Below are 12,765 nucleotides of genomic sequence, written 5' to 3' on the forward strand. Positions count from 1 at the left end.
TCAGACAAGCATTTAATTCACCTAAATTCAATTATATTCTGTCAGAGAGGTGATTCAAGCAGCGTGAGCAGTTCTAGCTGCCATTTTGCTTCATGACAGTGACGATGAGAAGACGCTGGGGTCTTCTGTCCCCTCCATCCTTGCATGCCCATCACCATGTGAGTATTTTGCCTCGCTGATTGTGAGGTTAATGTAGATTTTTACTTATTCTTCACTCTCCATAGCCCCTAAATGCAAGCCAGTTACTTTCTCAAATGCCCAACTGGATAAATAAACACCTCCGTAGCAGTGATGGGAGATGGAAGCGGCAGTGTCAGATTGGGGGAGTTTCTCCAGGCGGTTTGGCTTCTGTGCCTCTGTCATGTGGCCTGTTGGCTTTAGAACCCACTCTCTGAGTAAGAGGCAACTCCCTTTGCTTGCCTCCCACCCCTTGGCATCCCCCCTCTGTGCGCGCGCGCGCACACACACACACACACACACACACACACACACACACACAGTCTGCAGGGGAAGGGACCAGACCATGAATGAAAGGGGGTGAAAGAAAAGCAGGGGAGGATGGGAGAGTTTTCTACATCCACATTCTCCTGCTGGAACCACGTGGTTGGTGTCCATTCCTCACTCAGAGTTTGGCAGACATGCACCCAGTGACCATGTGTGTGACTGCCGTTTATTTTACTCCCATGCGCCTTGAAGGATTGGAGATGAGTCTGTGTGACTGACACGTGTCAGGCTGACCCACGTCTAACCAGAACATGATTGATGACACATGGCTAGTTGGATCACGGCTGGCTGACACACGCTTTGTGGGCATAGCCTGCCCAGCACACCTCAGCCGGGAGCTTGTCTGAGGAATACCAGGTTGACTCATGCTCAGCCCTGCAGTAGAGCTGGCATCTTGCCAGCAGTCCTGCCCTCAGGCTTCTGGGATGGGGCTCTGTGCCCCCCTAAGCCTGGAGCAAGGGATGCGTTTGTAGCTTGGCTGCCGCAGCTCCTCAGCCCCTGACCTGGCTGTCCTTCCACGCTGGGCATCTAACTCTATCAGAGCCCAGTATGAGCCCTGCAGTTCACACTACCCAGATGAACCTGGTCCTAATGGGGTTTGTTCTGGGCTCCTCAAAGTGGCTCTTCAAGGCACCTCATGCCACTTTCAGAGTCCTGAACCCTCTCTCCAGAGGCTGCAGCCACTCAGAGCCCTTGGGCAGAGGTACAGCCAGGAAACTCTGGGTAATACGGAGACACAAAGATAAAATGGCAGAGGCAAAATATCCAGGGAAACAAAGATGTTTATACGGGACTTCAATCTCTCCTGCTTTTGAGTAATATTAACTTGACCGTAAACTTGTTAATATCCAGGGAAACAAAGATGTTTATACGGGACTTCAATCTCTCCTGCTTTTGAGTAATATTAACTTGACCGTAAACTTGTTTAAGGGCATAAAGTCCTTTCATATACTTTACATAATTTTCTCTTTATAATAACTAAGATCTGTATTCCCACTTTGCAGAGGGAAGAAACTGAGACCCAAAGATTTTTTTTTTTAAGCTACTTGTCTAGGGTCACACAACCAGGACTCAAATCTGTAACTTCTCACTCCAGATTCCTTCTTTATGAGAAAGAGACTTGGGCTGCAGCACAAAAATTTAAATTGTCTTTTAGGAAGAACTTGACATCAACAAATGTTGTTAGACCTGGGAATGAAGAAACGACATGTGTTGTCTTTTAGCTAGCATTCTTTAAGTGCAGGAAAATAATATTTGAGAAGTGAAGAAAATAAGAAATTGGGCACAAGTCTGGGTGTTTTGTCTGTGGCAACAAAGGCAAGCAGAGACAGGTGGGGATTTGACCCAAGCCTTCCCTTGGAAATTAAACTAACTTTGGAGAGAAGAGTTGCTGCAGGGATCAAGATAAAATTCCAGATCAAAAGTTAAATTATCAAGAGGAAGATAGAATCAGATCAAGAAATGTATGTGATATATATTCGTTCTTTTTCAGATTCTTTTCCCATATAGGTTATTACAGAATACTGAGTAGAGTTCCCTTTGCTATACGGTAGATTCTTGCTGGTTATCTATTTTATATATAGCAGTGTGCGTATGTTAATCCCAAACTCCTAATTTATCCCTCCCCCTGGGAATTTTATTACTTTATTATTTTTGCATAGCACTATATTAATGTGCCCCGTTGTGGTAATAATTTTTGATAATATCTTCTTATATATCTAAGAGTTTTAACTTCGAATGCTATGTTGTTTGATTTACAATATTTGTAACTTTATGTGGACTATGCCTTTTATCAATATAAATATTCATATTATCTCATTTAAAAAAAAGAAATATATGTGATAAATGTTCCACATTGAATGAACTCAAGAGTGGCTCTGAGCTTCCAAAGAGTCAAGGCAAAGAGGACAACTGATGGGTGATGTGCTTCCTACGACCTAATGTAAGCTCAAAGGAGAAAGAATCAATGTCCTGAGGGCGATCTTTACATGAGAGCTGGAGGTCAACATAATGTATCCTTGATAATTCCTTTTACAGGAACTCCTGGAATATCCACATATTTGTCTTTCTTACATAAAGTGATGATAAACACGAAATAGTAAGAATGATGAGTCTATTAAGGGGATTCTATGGGAGATCAAGGTGATATTGTGCAGAATTGCAAATGATGGCTGGTCCCAATGGACAGAGGGATAAATAAAGGCTGGAGAATTCTGAGAAGGAATAATTGTGATCTTATCCTTCCTAGAGCATCAGCCACCTGATTTTGGCATTAGTTGTAGGCAAAAGATTCGCCACTGATGTCACTAGTCAGCACATGAAATAAGTATTCCATGACTTCATGTGAAGGTAGACCTTCTAATAAAGAAATTGGGCAAATAGTGAACAAAAATGATAGTTTATAATGAAAACAACTAAAATCTTGATTATTCTAAAAAGAGGAGGGTTATTGGAGTAACTACTGACAAAGCCAACAGTTTGTCTCCCCAAATGGTCCTCCGTTAATTAAAAATTCAATAAAGCTACTAAATATCATCATGACCCTAACTTTGAAGATTCCGCAGTTAGAAAATTCCAATGTTCCACTTTCACCTTGAAGTGTACACACCTGCATATAAGGTGACCCCACAGCTAGGGGGACCCATCATTTTCCCAATAATATCTTTTTGTGTGTATTGCCAACTTGAGTTTATGAAGTTGAACCATATGAAATTGCCAACATTCAGCTGTTTTAACTTGAAAAAATCGCAATCTCATATGGTCCGACCTAATATAAACTTTTAGAAATTTAAAGGGAATAGTTATCTACTTGTAGTGTCTCATTTATTGTAGATTCTCAGATGAATTTAAAATCACATTATCTGGACAATTATAAGGATTTAAAATACTGCTTTGTTCCCCTTCTTGCATCTTCATGAAATGATATTATTTAAATTCTTCTCATTAATCTTTGGCATCAGGACCTTGTCTGAGTTAATCTACCAGTTCTCTACCATGGCAGTCTTCCAGTTCCATGTATCCATTCCCAGGAGACATGAAGTCATGATCCCATCAACATAATCACTGAACATCTCATTTAAGATGACCTTCCAATGGCTTGTTTATGTCCAGACTTGCACTGTGAGTTCACATCTCAAGGAATAACGACTGAATTAGTGTTAATTTTTTTGCCTTTTCTGTTACCAAGTCCATCCAGTGATCTATATGAATATCCTAAGTTAGCATTTAGGATAAGTGAATCAGCTCACTTCAGGTGTCCTCATGGTTCAAAATAAAGTTATTTAGAGAATGCCCTTTAAATTAGATACCTCTTAAGGACTCAGATATAAGACTCCATTTTCTCTAAGGGACTTTTTTAGTGGGGAGAGCTGTCACCCCTCATATAAACATATTTGGAAACTGCTTTCAATTTTGAGTGTACACGTGTACAGCAATTAACCTTTTGGGAAAATTTGGCAGCAAAATGGTGCCCAGGTAACCAAGTGAAGGATAATTTAATGTTTCCCATTTGCATGTCAAGGATAGGATAGGATAGGATAATTTAATGTTTCCCATTTGGATGTCAAGATTTTTTTTGCCAAATGCAGGTTTTCTTTTTGGCATAATTCACATTTAGCTCGTTCTACCTGGCACCATTTAGCCAACAGGTTTGGCTGTTTTCTATTGTCTCCTGGAACCAGTGAATGTAACCTTGACATCCAGGGCATGAAAGTATACTGGTCTCCTTGTTTCCTGTGGCAGTAGGACATGCTTCTAGTTCACCTAGAAGCTGCATCAAATTATTGAAGGATACAGTCTTATTTTATGCCATTAAAGAAAAAGAATTTGCTATTCTACCTACTCCTATTCTCACAGTGAATTTAGAAAAAATGAGAGAGAGAGGGAGGGAGAGGGGAGAGGGAATTAAAAGCCTGGGATCAATACTATTAAGATCGTATGACTTGACCCAAAAATGATGCATATATATGAAATCAAAGCTGATAATATATCAAGGGTCTTAGTTTATTCGTTCTAACCACTCTCTATTGAATGAAACAATCAAACCATGATCAATGGTCAAATAACTGAGGTAAAGCTGCCTTAGGAGAACATTAGGATGAGAGACCGACCCTGATCTGCAGTTTGTGAATATGAAATGTTGCATTGAGATTTCAGGGAATATTAATTGGACCAGTGTTTCCCAAACATTAGATATTTGAGCATCATCTTTACAATTTTTCATATATCCACATATTACCTGTACTATTATTACTTTAACCTTTTTCTTTTAATCATCTCCTTTTTGTTCACTTAAATTTATTTTAAAAGGAAAGTTTTTGTTTCTATCACACATGGAGAATCAGCTCCACTAACCCTGATTAATTAAAATACAAAAGCACAACTATTGCTATGAGGGGATGTTTTCCCCCCATTTCTCTGGTTTCAGAGAGAAGGGATTTTCACAAAATACCCTTAGATTCTCGTCTATCTTTTCTCCTCTTCCCAGAGGGGTGAGAATTTACCTGGTTGTTGGGCATAGTCACTGGTCCATATTTCTTGATTGGGTGGGTATAACTAATTTATCAAAATCCTAGTTTTTGTCTCTTTCTTCTTCCCTCTCCCCACAGATTGGCATCAAGTAGTGATCTGGGTAGGTGGGTCTGTTCCTCCAACTCACTTTCCCTGAAGCGGGATTCCCAGGATGCCAGTAAGGAGGCGAGGGCATTAGTAAGGTCCCTTGATGCTAATAAAGCCAGGTTTCAGCCTTGCCTTTGTCATAATAAGAATGTCATGGTAATCTCCCATCTGCCTTGTGCTTTTATACTTTTTCTCAGTTGGTTCAGAATTCAGTGAATGGATGGACCTAGAGATTAATATACTAAGTGAAGTAAGCCAGACAAAGACAAATATCATATGATATCACTTACATGTGGAATCTAAAAAAAAAAATGATACAAATGAACTTATTTACAAAACAGAAATAGACCCACCGACATAGAAAACAAAGTTATGCTTACCAAAGGGGAAAGGGGGGGAGGGATAATATACACACTACTATATATAAAATAGATAACCAACAAGGATCTACTGTATAGCACAGGGAAATATACTCAATACTTTATAATAATCTATAAGGGAAAATAATCTGAAAAAGAGTATATATATATATATATACCTATATGTGTGTGTGTATATATATTTTATATATATATATATATAATATATATACACAAAACGGAATCACTTTGCTGTACACCTGAGACTAGCACAACATTGTAAACCAACTATACTTCAACTAAAAAAAAAAAAAAAGAATTCAGGTGGAAAGAATATTTTTAAAGTCTTTAAAAATTATCAATGTGATACGTAAAATTCTCTCACATACCAACAATGAGGCATTCATCTCACTTTGGGATATGCTAAAAACGGACAGTGATCTGAGACACAGAAATTTATCTTTGTTTTCTAGCTAGAATAGATTACACTTTGCATTTACCTTGATGGATTCTATTCAAAGAGTTAATGATAATCATTCGTAATAATTGGGGCACAGAAAACTGAGAGCAAAATCTAAGGCATTCTTGTGGTCAAATGTTTTCTTCAGGAACAGGGTGATATTCAAAAGATTTAAACACCCATACAACATTGGCTGTGACCAACGAGAACAGATTCCGGCCATGTATAACCAGGGTGGCCTCCTTCAGCCTGGGGACCACGCCAAGTCCTCGGAGGCTCTGCTACCAAGAGTGAGACCACTCTTGGTAGCAGAGCCTGAGACCAGAATCATCAGCATCCCCTGTGAGCTCGTAGAAATGCAGCCTCTCAGGCCCCACTCCAGACCTGCTGGGTCAGAATCCACATTGAACATGATCCCCAGGTGATTCCTATGTACCTGAACGTGTGAGAAGAACAGTGCATTTCCGCATTTCTAAAAAACTGCCAGTGGAGAAGGGAGAAACAGGGCATTATTGCTCATCAGGTATGAAGTTTCAGTTACACAAGATGAACAAGTTCTGGAGATGTGCTGTACGACGGTGCATGCAGTAAAGACTCTGGTACTGCGCACTTCAAATTTTGTTAAAAGGGTAAATCTCATGGTAAGTGTTTATACCACAATAATATAATAATAAATCACAAAGAGACACAAGGAAACTTTTGAAGGTGATGATGGATATGTTTATTACCTTGATTGTGGAGATGGTATCACGGGTATATATGCATAGGTTTAATCTCATCAAACTGTATAAATTAAACAACTGCAGGGTTTTTTGGTATACAATTATATCTCAATAAAACTGCTAAGAAAGAGAGAGAGAGAGTACTAAGGATTTTTTTCTCCTCCCCAAAACAAAACATAAAAAACAGAAACACCTGCCAAGGGATATTAGTCTTGCAGACCCCACCTGGAGCGGTCACGCTCTCTGTAAGGCAGAGATGGATGTCACTAGACTCTGGAATTTGGAGAAAGCTTCCAGGCATCAAAGCTGTGTCTGCACCCCCAACTGCCCTCCTGGGGGCTCTGGCAATAGCAGCAGTGCCCCAGAATCTTCTTTGGGTCCCTGGACAGCCAGGTACTGGGCTTCCCGTTGACAGTGCTGGCTGCCTATTCCAACGTCAAGAAAGAAGTTATTTCCAGAAAAACTTTAGAGAGTCCCTGAGTTAACTTTCTCTGATTGTTAAAGTGAAGCCTTTGATTATAAAAGGAATAGATGTAAAAAAAAAAAAGAAAAAAAAAGATTTACAACAAGTAGGACAAATGTTAACGTTTGTTAAACTTCTATGGTGGGTGCAAGAATGTCTGTTGTTATTTTTTATATGCTTGGAATTTTGAAATTAAAAGATTAAAAATCAAGTAAAAATAAGAGATTCCCAATTGAGATCAGAAAAATCGCAAAGAAAAAAATAAAAATCATCCAAAATTCCACTGCCCAGATATACCTTTGGGTATTTATCCTTTCAGTTCCTTTTCATGTGCAAAAGGAAATTTAAAATTTGCATTTTTATTATAATTAGGTAAGCACATGCTTTTAACGCCTCTCCTTCAGAAATCCCAATTGAAATGATCACAGACAATAAGTAAAAACAGGTGGGCTGGGGGAGATCAGCCCTGAGAAACAGGAATCTTGCCAATCAACAAGCCTAATGTGGGAGTTCCACAAAGAACCCCAGCTCAGAGCAATGGGGACAGCGCAGGACACAGGTCTGGGGAGCTGTTGGCCCTGGCGAGTCCCCCGGCAGCAGGCCAAGCCACTCTAGGCATTTCTGCAGTGAGCTCCTCATTAGGGCATTTAGAGGAGAGGGCAATGCCCTGCTAACTTCTGCTGGGGAAATAAACTCAGAAAGGAAACTGCATTGCCCATCAGGAAACTTCTCTCCTGCAATGCTGACTCTCCCGGAAATTCACTTCCTACTCATCACAGGCAACCGAAACTGCAATCCAGCAAAAGAAAACTACAAAAACACAAGCTTCCAAATCTCCCCTTGGTCTGAGACAAATAGATGGAACAAGGACCCGTGGGTTCTCTGACGGAACCTATTTTTTTCTAAAGCCAGGAATGGACAAGAAGATCTCCCTCTATAAAGAGGCGCAAGGAGAAGAAAATTACAGGGGGCAGAAGAAAAAACTAAGATTCAGGGGTTTAAATAAAGATTATGCTTAGATGCAAGCCAAGAAAAGTGAAAGCTTTTTATAATTATTCTTATTTCATATTTTCTTGTGATTTTAAAAGGCATTACATTTTATAAAAAAGACAGTAATTAAGAAATACTATTTTTAGCCAAAAGAAGGCATAAGTTAAAAGGACAGGCTTTGGATTCAGATGACCCAGGTTCAGATTTGGCTCTTCCGTTTACTAGCTACGTGAGCTCGACGTCTCTGTGCCTTAGTTTCTTCATCTGTAAAAAGGGCTGTTAATGGTAATCCTCACCTCATAGAATTCTCGAGAAGATCAATGTGATGATAGGTGTCAAATGTCTGGCAAAACAGTCACTAATATTATTTATTCTTTTTGTTGCTTTAAAAAAAACCATCAAATGTTTAAAATGCAATGGACAACTTCTGGTTTCCAGAGGGTGAATTTAGCCTACATGTTTATCTCTCTATTCCCTCCCAAAATACCACTGAAGTGGTAAAAAGTAAAAATCGTAGTAACCCTGGAAAAGAGAGAATAGACAAGAAGTTCTAGGGAGTCCCTTGAAGATAGGAAATGGATGCAGACAGACTGACAAAAAACTCCATCAGGGCTGAGCACGCCTCTTCTGCCCTGTGGGCAAGGCCAGGCTGCTCCCCCAGGGCTCCGTGGCTGGCCTGCCCTTCACAGGAAGCAGTGCTGCCTGAGAGCGAGGGAGGCAGAGGGGCGAAGATGCCCAGTCAGGGGCTGATAGAGAATGGAATAAGCTCTTTCAGAATTTTTCAGTATTTCCTTGGATCCGTGGTGTATGTTGGTATTTCCGTCAGAGGAAGGTGCTGTTGGCAGGAGTTACACAATGTGTGTATCTGTGTATGGGGGGGCACTGTGGGGATGGGGGGGTGGGTGTGTACAGGCCTGTACATCCCAGGTCCGCAGGCGCAGCCACATAGGCTCCTTTCTACGGAAGGTGACCAGATGGAAATTTGAGGAGCAGTAGAGAGAAAAGCCCTCCCTCCATCAAAGACAAAGGCAGCTGTACTTTGTGCCAGAACATGTCGTTCCAATCGGCAGCTGTCTTCATGCCTCCAGGGTCCATCCGTCTTCCCCAGAGCAAGAGAACTCCAAGAGACATTGTTAATAATTTCCAGAGTCCTCAGTATCAGCTACTAAGCCAGCAGCCTACTCCACATAAGCAATAATAATTTATCGTTGCAGTTAACGGGCTGTTTTAGAGGAACCCACAATTATAATTGGATGTCAAGTGTTGTGAATCTCAGCGGATGGAAAGCGACAACCGCTGGGGCCTGGTGTTTAATTTTTTAATGGGATTATTAAAATTTCCCATCTCCTTGCTCTTCTATCTTCTCTCAATATGGCTTCCAGCTGTGGCCCCGTCTTTGTCTGTGCTGTCTTCTCCAGCCCAGAATCTTGACCCTTCCTTCTGTTAAACCTGTTTCTGGACCTGTGACTTTTTACTGAGCATGGGTAGGAAGCCTGGCTCCTGCAGAAATAGGGCAGCTACCAACTTTTCTGATTGGGAAACCCACCAAAACAAACCCACCCATCCAAGAAAATATCCTAAGTCCCCGGGTTTGCTCATCTTGCTTTGAACAAACGGAACCCCTCAGCACTCAGCCTGGTAGCCCCAGCCCACCCAGAAGGTGACCATGGGAAGTACCCGGCTCCTTCAACCCAGTGGCCACAGGCTCTTGGAACGGACCGCCTTGGCACTTTGCAGTCACAATCTGTCCTTAGAGTTCTCCTGCTACAGACTCTAGGACTCAGATTAACACGGGACTCACCAATAGCAAGTGTCAGGGAAGCGGTATAGCTGTTTGGGGAAGTGGCAAATAGATTGAGGAACCATGTAAAGCATGCTTTTATGTGTCTACTCCTGGGTGAGGAGGAAGTATGGCCTTCTTCTAAGTATGGCTGAGCAAGGGAAAGAAAGAACAATCAGAGAGGGGCTGGCCAGGGTGTCACTACCTGGGGGTGGCCCTGAGTCCACCTGCCTTATCCATTTCAGATCCCAGCTGAGCCAAGAACCCCGTGTCTAAAGCCAAGTACAGAGCCTAATGGGGCACTAACTTAGTCCCAATCCTAGCCCAAATCAAAGCCAGGTGAGGACCCAACAATTCCCAGGGCAATTCAGACACAAGCCAAAGTCTAACCCAAGTCTAACCCTAGAGCCCTCTCCATAACCCATTTTAGAGCACGGCCAAACCAGAACCCAGTGGAGCAGTAGCCCCGAATTCAGTCCTGCCTAAAATCCATAACCAGGGCCCAAATCCCAAGTCCATGTCAGGATGAGGAATAAGGTGGGGAGTCAAAGACATCACATTATTGGAAACCATCATCCATGAATCATTCCTGAATTCAGAGCCCTCTGACCCAGCAATTCTCTACTGAGAGGGAATTGCCCTCTGAATAGACTCGTCTCATAGCCCCCAAAGCACCATAATTCTCTGGGGACAGAGGTTGTCTCCCATTCGACTAGGAAATCCCAAGCTTAGCACAGGGCCCAGCGGAATAAATGCTTACCCAGTGACTAGATGGAAAACACGGAGTCAATGAAAAAGAAGGTGGTCTCTGAGTTCATCAGATCTGGATGAGAATCCCTACTCTGCCACTTCTTAGCTGTGTGACCGCAAGCAGGTCCCTTCCCCTCCTTCTGTTGGGAAATGGTGTGAGGAGGAAATGGAACAGTGCATCTAAACCACCTGGCATGGAATGTTGGTTTCCTTTTTCTTTCTCCAAGGGCAATGGCTCTGAGGGTGGTGTTAGATAATATCTTTTTTTTTTTCTATCCGTCACTGAGTGCAGAATCCTCAGAGGGTTTCAGATTCCTAGAGTCCTTGTGACCCACCGAATCCGCTTCGCCATCCTGCTGCCCAACTTTTTATTGTGCGTAGTTCCAGGGTGGAGTCTCCGTGGCTTCCTGTATTAGACATCTATTGCCACAACAGGGCTGGGTAACAAACAACCGCAAAACTTCAGGGGTGTACGACAATAAACATTTACTGTTGCTCCTGAACCCCTGGGTTGGCTGAGCCGTTCTGCTGATCTGGGCCAACATCTCACGTGTGATCTGATGTGTCTGCAGTCAGCTGGGGTCCTCAACTCTACTCCGTGGGGCTTCTCATCCTCCAGCAGGCTAGCCTGGGCTACTTCACATGGCAATGGGAGGCTTCCAAGAGATGAATGGAAGCCCACAGGAGCCCCTGAGGCCTGGGCTCAGACCTGACACACCATCACTTCTACAGTGAGTAACAAGGCCAGCCCAGTTCCAGAGTGGGGACATAAACTCTGCCTCTTGATAGGAGGAACTTTAGAGTCATCTTGCAAGGGAAAAGGATTCAGAGAAAGGAAGGATTGTGACCATTTTTGGTAATGAATCCACTATACCTTGTTTGTCCTTCCTCAGTCTCTTTGCTTTTGAGAAGGTGGATAAGAGGCTAGAAGGAATGATATGCTTCGACTAGAGTCAGAAACATTTGGGTTCTACCGCTTGTATTAGCCTTTCTGAACCTCAATTTCCTCATCTATACAGCAACATCAATAGTGAGAACCGCTGACCCTTAGTCTATTCCCCTGACTCTTTGGGACATGACCAGCCCCCTGGTACTAAGAACAGGAAGAAAAATCTAAGCAGCGGATTGTCAAAATCACTGTCTGGTGGCTGCCCTGAGCCTACCTGCCCTACAGAGGCAAGGACTGACTCTCTGCTGTCCTTCTCAGATCCCAGGTGAGCCACGGCCCCAGTGTCCAAAGCCAAGTACAGAGCCACGGGTCACCAGGAGGATGGCCTTTCACCATCTCCCAGGAAAATGTTTCTCCAGGCAGCTATGCCAACGGTGGAAAAGAAAGTCAATGTGGACAAGCAAGTCCATGATTTACTATCCAGTCCATTTTCACCAAAGCCTGGGGGAGAAACCAGAGGTACGTGCCATGTGTTAGTTCTCTCAAAGTAACTTTCGTACATAACACAAATGGTTCCCTCCTGCCCTCGACTACTGTCTACCTTCCCCCAAGGTGGTCCTAACTGGGCCACACACAGCTCCTTCCCTAATTACTATTTATTTCATTTGCATTTTTCCCATTATAATGCTATTATCCTAACGTGTGACTCCTGTTACCTGGGCAACCAAAAGTGGAGCCTAGGTGGATTCAGTCTTGACTGAGACCTAAATTCTACTTCGTTAAAATCACTCTTGGGGTCAAAGAACAAAAAACATCCCACTGTTTCACATGCCTTGTTTCTTTATCTTGTCTTTGTCCAGACAGGACTTGGCTGACCTCTATGGTTTCTCCCAAATGCACTCACATAATTCATTTTAATTCTACTCACCAGTCACAATATCTTATCTCCTCCTATAAGCAGATTCCCCTCTGATCAATACTGCCTACTCAAGACCTACCTCGTGGCGTTGGGGTTAAACGGATAATGCATGTAAGTTCTCAGTACGGTGCTCAGTACATAGCAAACAACTCAATAAAGATTAATGACCACTGTTACTATTACTGTTAATATTAGTGTCAGTACTAGTCTGTCACCATCCTCCTTAGAAGTCACCGGAGTCTTTGCCTCAGTTGTTACTCCCATACCCTATGTCCTCTCTGCAAGACAAAAATCTTCCTCCCACCCCAGGTT

The sequence above is a fragment of the Delphinus delphis genome, chromosome 15 (assembly GCF_949987515.2).
Source record: "Delphinus delphis chromosome 15, mDelDel1.2, whole genome shotgun sequence".
NCBI lineage: Eukaryota > Metazoa > Chordata > Mammalia > Artiodactyla > Delphinidae > Delphinus > Delphinus delphis.